Raw genomic sequence first — 11005 nt, forward strand, 5'->3', positions numbered from 1 at the left:
ATGGGTAAATGTAGGAGGGGTGGTTACATGGTGGTATCAGAGCGAAATTTGCAACACTAGACCTCGAGGTAAAATAAGATCATCATACATGTTTATATGTTTGACATGCAGGCATGATGGTTAAGGGTTGTTATATGCATCATAGTTATATTCATGCATGTCATTTTAATGATGTTGTGGTTACATGCATGATAGATGCTAGTTGATTAATGTGGTCATATGCACATGCATTAGTTAGTCATGCATGATAGTTAACTCGTTATATGCATTGCATTCACATGCATGATCATTATTGTCATTGAAATTAAGTTCTTTATATTATTTTATATTTTGCTAATCTATACTGACTTTTTTAGATGTAATAGCTCCCCTTGAGATACATTGAGGTATGGTCATGATTATGTCTTCTATTTGGTTTATCTAACATGGTAGTGTACTAGTGGAATAGAAGACCATAGCTAAAGAGCGGAGTAGTGGACTATAGTTCACATGAAACTCCTTATAGGTCTAATGTGAAATTAATGGAGTGGAAAAGGTCAGTTGAGAAACAAGGAGATAGGCATTCTCATGATCTAGTAGATACCCATAGGAGTTTAAGGGTAGAGATCAGAATTTGCAAGGTAGATAATAATAGGTTGATTAAGGCACAGTAAGACTTGTAAGAGCTCAGGAAAAGTAGGCATAAGTTAATGCAGTGATTCTACAGAGCCTTTTAGAGTTAAAAAAGCAAGGACAAATGGGGGCAAGTCATGGAGATAGGCAAGAGGAGAAGACTAACAGGGCATATGGTAGTGTGTCTCAAAGGAGACACAGGTTGGACATGGACGATACAATGAAGAGTGGTAGATTCTTGGATACACCTAACAAGACTGGTATGTATGTGTTCCATTCTAGTTATTCTTATAGGAGACATCACCGTCATCACCGCCAACATCATAGGAGGGGATTCTTGGGATGAAGAATCTCTTCAGATTGCATGACTACTTGAAAACAACAAAACCAAGATGGCTACCTTTAGTCTCAAGGGAAAAGAAGACATATGATGGGTAGGTGTTAAGCATGTCAAAGGAATCAGAGATGAGGAGCTAATTTGGGATGATTCTAAGAGACTCTTTAGGAAGAAGTACCTATCTAAGGGGTACTATGATAGGAGGTCCAAGGAATTCTATGATCTCAGGATGTAGGTGACAAGGAAATTGTGGCACCTCATAAGAAGTTCAATGCAATTGAGGAAGGATATGGGTTTTAGCCTAAGGATAAGTAGAATAAAGGAAATGGTGGAGAACCATTGCAATGTTGAACCTATGGTAGAGATCATCATGGGAAGGATTGCCTTTTGCATCAGAGTGGCGCAACGGGATCGTGATAGGCCTCAGATCTATAGTGCATAGCAGGCACGGATAGTCGGGGATGTAGGTCAAAGAATTGCCCATATATATGCAGCAATGGATAACAAGCAAAAAAATCATCAGGAATTTATCATTGAATTGGAAGTGGAACTAGAGGGAGATTTCCAGCCAGAGCCATAGTACATTTTTCAGTGGAAACAACTCATGCTCTGAGTGCGTGGAAGCAATTTGGGGACGAGGAAGCTACATGGTAGATGGTTGATTAGATGTGGGCATAAAAATGTTATGAATATAATTCATAACAAATAAATAATTAAAATAAATGTAAATATTAAATAGTCATTAAGTTAAGTGAAAAGGCATGTCTAAAAGACATGCCTAGTCACGAAAGGACATCTGATTAAGTATATGTATGGGGTCCTCATTGTAACATGCATCACTTGTACATTTTTATATATAGTAAATTATTATTACAAATACCTCTTATGTATTTTTACATTTAAGCCTACAAGCTATTAGTTTTAATGCTTCAATGGTATCAGAGCCATGGCACACAATATAATCATGTGAGTCTTTGAACGTTGTTCGCTGCATAATGTGCCATTACATTCATGTCCTGAAGGCGTTGGGAAGTTAAGTAAAATTCAAGAAGAATTTCAACATTTATAAAAATCATATGCAGAAGTTAAAGCATGCCAAAAGGAAAATGATCTAGATGATGATTCCGATGAAGATTATGTAGATCAAGATGATGATCTAGATAAAGATGAGTTGGATAAGGACTATCTTGAGAGACAAGAAAATGAACAACACAAAAAAAAACAACAATGTAGAGATGGGGGGCATCTTTTAAATGGCTCTGCCAATGGATTAGTCAGTAATGATTCCCTTATCAGACAAAACCAGGGGACAACAAATTCCATGGCCACAAAGATGTATGAGGAAATGTCTAAAGTTACCGCATCAGAGAGATTTCATGGACAATAGATTGATGAAGAGGTTTGGAGACAATGTTGGTCAACTATTGGATGCAAACCAAACAAATATACTGAAGTCAACAACCACACCTGGGAAGCCTTCGGGGCAAGTTTTACATAATATAGCAGGTAATATGGCAGCTGCTCTTCAGTAGGCTCAAGCCTGTAACCAACAACTTCCTGTAGCCACACAGGACATCAAAACTGAGATGAACTTGATACTAAGTTATAGATCTATCACTTTAGATGCTTCATTATTTGGAATACCTAGACCTGTCCATTCAAAACCAAATTTATTAAGCCCAGGTGAAAATCAAGGAGGAAATAATCTACCTTTGAAAGGCTAGCCCTGACAGTTCTTGACCAACTTTGACCAAGAATTCTACAAACACAAAAATATTTCATTCAATCTCCACAACAATATCATCAGATTCAGATGTTAACTCTGCAACAACATCTTTTGCTCCAAGCACAAGCCCAAGGAAATTTGACATATTCATATGTTCTAATTTTGGTGATATGGAAAGCAGAAGACTTCAGATACTTCTGATTAATGAGGATGTTTTTGCAGGCAAGGATGGCCAAACTAATGATGTTAGTGACATGACCTAGAATTTTGGGTCTCCACTACCATGACCTGAAGCATACATCATATTGAAGATGAAAATATCTCAAATCCAACAACATAGCAGCAACAATAGTAGAGAAATCAACAACGACAACTTCAACAACAGGTTCTATCAAACCAGCAATCCCAAGTTACTAGCCATGAACAACAATAGCAAGAGAAACTTGGTGTTGCTGGTGTTTCAGTTGAGGGGAGTATGTCAAACTCTTTTTGTGGAAATGATCAGGCTGCATCTAAGGGTAAAAATGGAAGAAAAGGAAAGTAGCTTGGGTCATATTCTGGTCCAGCTAATAGTTCAGGAACTACAAATACTACTAGTCCATCCCTAAGTTCTACACCTCCTAATCCATCTAGTCACACCCCTGGAGATGTAGTGTCCATGGCTGGTGCATTTCAGAATAGTGGCAACTCATTTAAGACGTTGATAATGCATGAATCTAACGAATCTAGGGCCCTTGCTTCACCATCCAATCCTAGAGATGATATAGATTTCTTTGTGGAAGAGGGGTCCTTGGATGATAATATGAAGTCATTTCTATCTCATGATGATACAGATGCTACGGATACTGTAGGCCGATGTATGAATGTTAGAAAGGGGTTTTCATTTTCGAAGTTCAGTTGAATTTGGGCCAACATTATTGTTATAACAAAATCTGACAGGCTGTTGATCAAGTAGACTCTGAGTAACTCTTTCAAACCAAACTTTTGGTTAAGGCTTAGCCTCCTCAACCTGAGAGGGCTCTCTCAATTGGTTTAAATTTTTTTTTGATTAATGATTAGATGGCTAACTCTAGGAATAAAAATGGAAAAAAATGTATAACTCATTGAATCAAAGATTATAAAATATCTATTAGGCTATGGAGTCAAAATAGTCTTCAACAAAAAACATGATCTTCAAAACATGGAAGAACTTGGAGTTCAGGTTTATAAGTAAAACAGTAACACAGTGAATCAACACAGTTTACAAGCATGTGGAAGAAGTTAGAGCATTTCCCAATGAATTCTAAGTATCACAAGCTCATACCACTGCAAATAAGTAATTGAAAAATTCCATAAGAACATCAAATACATAAACTCCTTGTGAATCTTGAGTAGTAAAATTGATCTTTGTATTAAGTTTGAAAAACCACAATTTCTTACAATAACATAGCTTTCTTTTTCTAATGAAATTACCAACCCTGAGTAATTCCATTCTCATGATTTATATAGAATTTTTACAACCTTGGATTCTATGATCCCTCCTTAGGAGAATTCGAATTCCTAGCATTGACACCTATCTATCCATAAAACAAACTTCTTAATTACAAAATGACAGCTAACTGTCTGTAAGATTCCTAATACAAATAGGAGTGAAACTCCTAAAACATGCTTCAACAAACTTATCCATGACTTAAATACATTCTTTAATCAGCTTCTAATCCATGCCCTCAATATTTATGATGTCTCCAGTATTGTTGCAAACCTTGCTGATTCACGATCTAACTGTCCTAAAAACAAGCAGACAAGGTTCCTCCTTTTAAGCCCTTAATCCTTTATGCTTATCTTCGAGCAATTTTTCTCATGTTGATGATTGTTTCATATACGTGGCATGTATTGGTAATCCATTAAGACTTCATTTCTCCAATTGTGCAAAAAGGGAACCTCGAACAGATGGAAAAAAGGATGAAATATGATTGTGCTACAAAGATAGTTTGTTTTCGTAGCATAGCCTTTATTTTCTTTGAACCATTCTTTCTGCATCACTGCCATCTGAACTTCATTCATGATCCTCATATGTCTACCAGCAACATCAAAACTTGGAATTTATCAAACCTTACCCTATAAATACATCTATAAAGTCCTAAAAGGTCACCTTCAGCAGTTTAGTAGCGCACTACGAAACTGCTGTGTATGCACTTTTTTCAACACGGCTTTCAAAAATCTGCAGTTTGGGAATTTTCAAAATTTCATAAAGAATGATATGATCACCAAAAATAAAAACAACTTAACCTTATGAGATGTTCTTCTTCACAGGTTACCTTCTTTTTAATACCAAAATTGTTTTAAGGTATATCCTTTGCTGCCCTTTTTCATCACCCTGTTTCATTATTGTTGTAACCTTTCCTCATATTTTGTTAACTGTATTTCTAGGTCTTCAATATGTATTTTCAATCTCATATTAGTAGCTCTCAACTGAACATTCATCCTCCTCACAAATATGGCTTCTTTGATTGCAGGAACAGTCTAGGTAAAGTACTGAGTTTCACTGCTGACTATTTCTGGTTTGGAAACTTTTTCAACTTCCCAAAGAGCCTTTATCCTTTTGAAATATGTCTTCTCAGTAGCATGCTTTCTTGCTCTCATCCTTAGTCTAGCAATTTCATTATTAGCTACTCTTAACCTTTGTTCCATTTCTTCATAACTGGTTTTTTCTGTTTGAGTGGAAAAAACTCTATTTTTGTCACCTTCAGGTATGGGTGATGAAAGGTCTATCAACTCTTCTTGAATAACAGAAGCTTCTTCTATTTTCCCTAAATCAATATTGGACTCTTGCATCTTTTTGGATTGCCTAGTTAAGGGCTTTCTGGGCTTGAACACAAATGTTGTAACATCATCCTCAAATTCCAGTTTCTTAGAGGATTTCATCTTCTTCGACTTTCCTTTATCAAATTCTATGACATCTGCCTGCACCAAAGGGGATTCTGCAATATCAATGGCTTTTAAAATATCATTTAAATTACCCTTCAAGCTTGGACTTTCTCCCGAGATCACTGATTTACCCTTCTCCTTTGCAATTTGACTTCTAGTCAATCTCCTTTGAACTGGTTTGTTAGCTGACTATTCTTGTGTCATTTCTTTAACTTCAGCTATCTTTTCCTTTGTGGATTTAGGAGTCTCAAGAATAACCACTGATGTTTTGCTCACTTGCTCTTTCACCTGATTTCTAGGTTTCAGCTTGACAAATCTTTTTGACCTGGACATCACAGGCTTGCTGGTTTTCGCTGATGGAGTTCCTTTAACCTTAGGGCTAATTCTTGTATCTTGATTTTCCACTCTAAAATCACACAAAAAAAAATGAAGACCATTCTATATTGATCCTTTTGAGTTCATGTAAAACTATTAGTTTAATTAGACCGTGATGAAAAAGGGAAGTTTCATATCCTTGAGATTTCAACTGCACTTTATCTGCCATCTTAGCTACACTTTGATATAGAAAGTAAGGTAAATTTAAATAAATCATACTAGTAAAATGCAACAGGAGTTTAAAATGATATGGATAGAATTTTTGATATCTTCCCTCACAAGTAAAATAACACTGAATGTTGAAGAGCAAGTTGGCATAGCTGTCTTTGATGTAGTTCCTTGGAATTGCCTTGGTTAAGTCTGTTTCTACAAACTCTGGCTTTAGGAACACTTTACATGGTTCCATGTCAAATCTGAAGTTTTTGAACCATATATCTTGCCCCCTAGGAATCTCTGTCACCAAAGCTATGATCTCTGGAGAAATTTGCAAGTTTAGGATTCCAACCTTTGTGTTTGAGCCAATGAAATGTAGTGCAAACTCCTTTGTCACCTGAGTATGTCCTCCTTGCAATTTTTTACAAAACTTCCAACATCCTACTTTCTTGAAGGCTTCCACAACTGAGTTATCTCTGGCTAAGACCTTGGTGCTTTCACGCTTTGTTCTTAAACAATTACCAGACCTGTGATTTTTACTTTCTTCTGTCATCTTTGCCTATGAATTCCTGTAACAAAACAACCTCGCTTGAAATTTTGTTTACAGCCTCGCTTGCTTATGATGATCAGCCTCGCTTGAGCTATGGATGAGAGAAACCTTGGTAAGAAATTACCATAAGCTTACCATTCGAAAAACAATGTGTTTGAGCATTTGCATGCAAACTGCAATAAGAAACTAGCCAACCCTTTCAAATTTTAAATTACCTATCATGATGACCTCTAAATTCGAAATGATGAATTTTGGATGGCAGCATGCGTAAGAACTGACTCCTATCTGACACCTAATAATGGAAATTTAATGGAATCTTAACGGATTGATGTTTTGACAAGACTGCCTATGAATCTGTGCTTTCGTAGCGTGCAGGAAAAAGTGCTACGAAAAGAGAAACATTTGCAAAACAAACATTTTACATTGTCTGTGCTATGAAAACGTGGTTTCGGGGCTAATTCCAGAAATTTTCAAAAATGGTTTAAGATATGAGTTTCTTAAGCGGAATGTGAGACTTCTGAGACATGGAATAAGGTTGTTAAACTTTATTTGGATATGAAAATGAGACTTTTGAGGCTCTTAGCCTATCACCTACCCATTAAAACATAGGATGACTTGACACTTATCTAAGACCATGATTAGGAACAATGTAAACTCTTATTCTGGTGATAACAGTGTGGCACACTAAGAACTCATAGCTCCAGTGCTATCCAATATTTTTTTTGAAAAAAAAAAGAAATACTTTATCTGATTTGGCAAGCATATTCTTCAAACTGTTGGGCTATCAACTCAAGCTTAAGCTCTCTATTTTAGCTTATCATTATTAGCAATAAAAACTAACAAATACGGAATATATACAATGTCATGAGTGATTGATATAACTTCAGCAAGTATAATGCTTTAGGAACCTGCCATTGATAGGCCCTCCAGCATATGATGCTCCATCAATTTCATGCAATATATAAGCATTGTTCCCATGAAAACCAGCAATCTTAAAAGAAACCTTCCATAAATTCTCAAACTTACCATGCTTTCCCTTTTCCTCAATTTTGGCCTCCCATTTCAGCACTTTGTCTTGTATTTGGAAACTGTCTTCTTTAATCTTCTTGTCAAATGTATTTTTAATTCTGTTTTGAGCATGCTGATGGTTTTCATAGACCTCATTTCTCTTTTCCTGCAAAGCTATCAGCTGGTTGATCCTCCTCTAAGTGGAATTTGGCTCTTCTTCAAGTCCTTGAATTAATTTCATGACCAGTACCCCAAGTGATGTCGGAAAAACTTCTTTAGCACCATAAACTAATTCATATGGTGAAGTCCCAATTGATCTCTTTGTACATATTCTATCAGCCCATAAGGCGTACTTCAACTTTAAGTGCCAAGCTTTCTTGTTCTCCTGCAATACCTTTTTGATGATTCTTACAATACTCTTATTTGATGATTCAACAAGACCATTTCCTTGTAGATAGTATGTTGTAGAGTGTCCAAGAGTGATGTGGTATTAATGACAGAAATTGATCATTTTCTTAGACTTGAAGGCTTGAACATTATCTATTATAATCTTCATGGGGCAGCCAAATCGAGACAATATATTATTCTCAAGAAAAGAAATAATCACAGAATCATTAGCTTGCCTTGTTGGGATCACCTCTATCCATTTGGTGAAGTAGTCCATCACTGTGAGAATCTAACGATGTTGTCCTAATGATGATGGATGTATTTCTCCAATAAATTCTAACCCCCAGTGCTGAAAAAGTGCTTCCACATAGATAGGTACCAAGGGCAAAGGTACAAGTTTTCTTCTGCCTTAAAAAATTTGGCATTCATGACATGCAACAATTCTTTAAACATTGTTGGCAAAAGATATCCCACTCTTAGAATCTTATTTGTTGTAGCCTTCAAATAGTGGTGTCCTCTGCAATCACATTTATGGAATTCTTCAATGACTTTTTCAACCTCTTCTTCAAGTAAGAAATTCAGCAAAATTCCTCCTGTATCTTTCCAAAACAGATTTCCGCCAAATGTAAAATATCTCAAAGATTTCAACTTCACAAACCTTGCTTTGGATTTTCTTAGATCATTGGGAACTTTGTGATGTTGTAAGACAAATACCACATCTTTATACCAATCCAAAACAAGATATTTCTCATCAGTTGGAACCAATTCTTCCTCATCATCAAAAATTTATGATATTTCTGCATTCAGATTTATGTCAAGACAATCCAAGTTTGACTGAGTCATTAACTTCACCAACCCTTGTCCCTTCACTAATTTAGTTGGTTTGATGTCTATATCATATTCCAGCAATTTTGCGATCCATTTTCCCCTCTTACCATTAGGATTTTCCTGAGTTAGAATGTCTTTCACCACAGTACTTGGAACATATGCCACAATGTGAGAGTGTAGAATGTAAATTTTGAAATCTTTAATAGCTTTCACTAAAGCATAGACCTATTTTTGTAGAATATTTTACTTCAGCTCAACATTAGATCATGTTCTACTAAACAAAGAGATAGGTTGTTCAGTACCTTGCTTTCCTTTTTGAAGCAAAACTCTATCAATTGTATTTTCGGAAGCAAATGTAAAAACCAGAAATTCTTTGGAGAAATCTGGACTGATGAGTACCGGTGCTTGTGTGAGTGCCTTCTTAATTTGCTCAAAATAATTCCTTGCTTCAGCTGTCCATTTAATATCAACTCCTTTCTTTAACATCCTTGTTATATATTTAACGAACTCAACAAAATTAGGAATGAAGCACCTAACAAAATTCACTTTCCGAAGAAATGATTGAATATCTTTCCTACTTCTTGGAAAATCTACTTTTTGAATTGCATTAACTCTGTTAGGATCAATCATAATTCCATCTTCAGAAATAATATGACCAAGTAATTTGCTTGTGGTTAAAGCAAAGATTCTTTTAGTAGGATTAAGAGAGATACCAAACCTTCTACATTTCAACAGAATTTTTTCTAGGTGCTTCAAATGATCTTCCTCTTTCTTTGAAAATATTGTTATATCGTCAAGATAAACAACCACCGTCTTGTCCTTTTATTTAGAAAAAGAAATATCCATTGCTCTTTGAAAAGTAGCTCCCGCATTCATGAGACTAAAAGGCATCTTGGCGTACATGAATGTGCCCCATGGTGTTGTGAAGGTTGTTTTCTCCTGATCATCTAGATGCACAAGAATCTGATTATAACCTGAGAAACCATCAAGCATAGACATTCTTTGTGAACCAACAATATTTTGCAGAATTGAATCCATCTTGGGAAGAGGATAGTTTTCCTTTAGTGAAGCCTTATTCAAATTCTTGAAATCAATAAAAATTTTGATTTCTCCACTCTTCTTTCTAACCAGTACCAAATTTTCAAGCCAATTTGAGAACCTGATTGGGACAATGATTTTAGCATCAAAAAGTTTCTTGATATGCTTTTCAACCAATGGCATGAGAAGGGGATTAATTCTCCTAAACTTTTGTTTGAAAGGTTTCTCATTTTCTTTAATAGGAATGGCATGCTGAATAATGGAAGGATCATACTGTTTTAAATCAGTGTAATTCCAAGCAAAAACGTCAACAAACCTCTTCATCATCTCAATATATTTGAATTTCATATCAACTGAAAGAAACTTTGAAAATTTGATCATTTTAGGCAAAGCTGATGTACCCAAATTACAACTTTCTACTTCCTCTTCATCATCTTGTATCTTTAGTGATTTGAAGACATCATTTTGATCAAAAAGATTCTTAAGAGGAATAAGACCCTTTGGTATTGAATTATTCTTTAATTGCAAGACTTCATAATTTTCTTTAGACTCAACAAGCATGTTTTGTTGATCTACTTGAATACTTTCAAATTCTCCTTTCAGCTCAATAAAATTCTTTACCTGTTGATCATCTTCAAAAACTTGTCAATTGGTGATATTTTCTGGTATAGTTGGTCTATGAAGAACTTCAATCTCATATTTCTCAGAATAATGAATAGGAATGCCAAAAAGACTTGCCAAAATAGCAAGAGAATCAGCAATGGAATTTTGGTCTCTAGTTTTGAAAATGAAAGAATAGGCTTGAAAATTCTCCAACATGTCTAAAACTAGATTTTTGTATGCTCTCATTTTTACATCCTTTGTTTGATAAATGCCTTTAACTTGCCTAATAACCAATTCTGAATCTCCAAAAACATAAATATTCTAAGCCTTCATTCTTATTAAAACATCTAGACCCAAAATCAAATATTCATATTTAGCCATGTTATTTGTGTAATCAAAATTCAATTTGTAAGAGTAAAACTTACTCTCATCACTTGGACTTTTAATCCAAATTCCTGCTCCTGCCCCTTCTTTTCCTGCT

The 11005-nt window shown here is 35.3% G+C and overlaps 1 pseudogene; it reads left to right on the forward strand.

The window, feature by feature from the left end:
* The first annotated feature begins 736 nt into the window (after positions 1 to 736).
* LOC149228217 (transcriptional corepressor LEUNIG pseudogene) lies at positions 737 to 3576 on the forward strand (annotated as a pseudogene).
* Positions 3577 to 11005: the final 7429 nt, after the last annotated feature.

Source organism: Pinus tabuliformis, chromosome J (assembly GCF_031772625.1).
Source record: "Pinus tabuliformis cultivar Carrire ecotype Pingquan chromosome J, CPIR1, whole genome shotgun sequence".
In the NCBI taxonomy this organism is placed as follows: Eukaryota; Viridiplantae; Streptophyta; class Pinopsida; order Pinales; family Pinaceae; genus Pinus; species Pinus tabuliformis.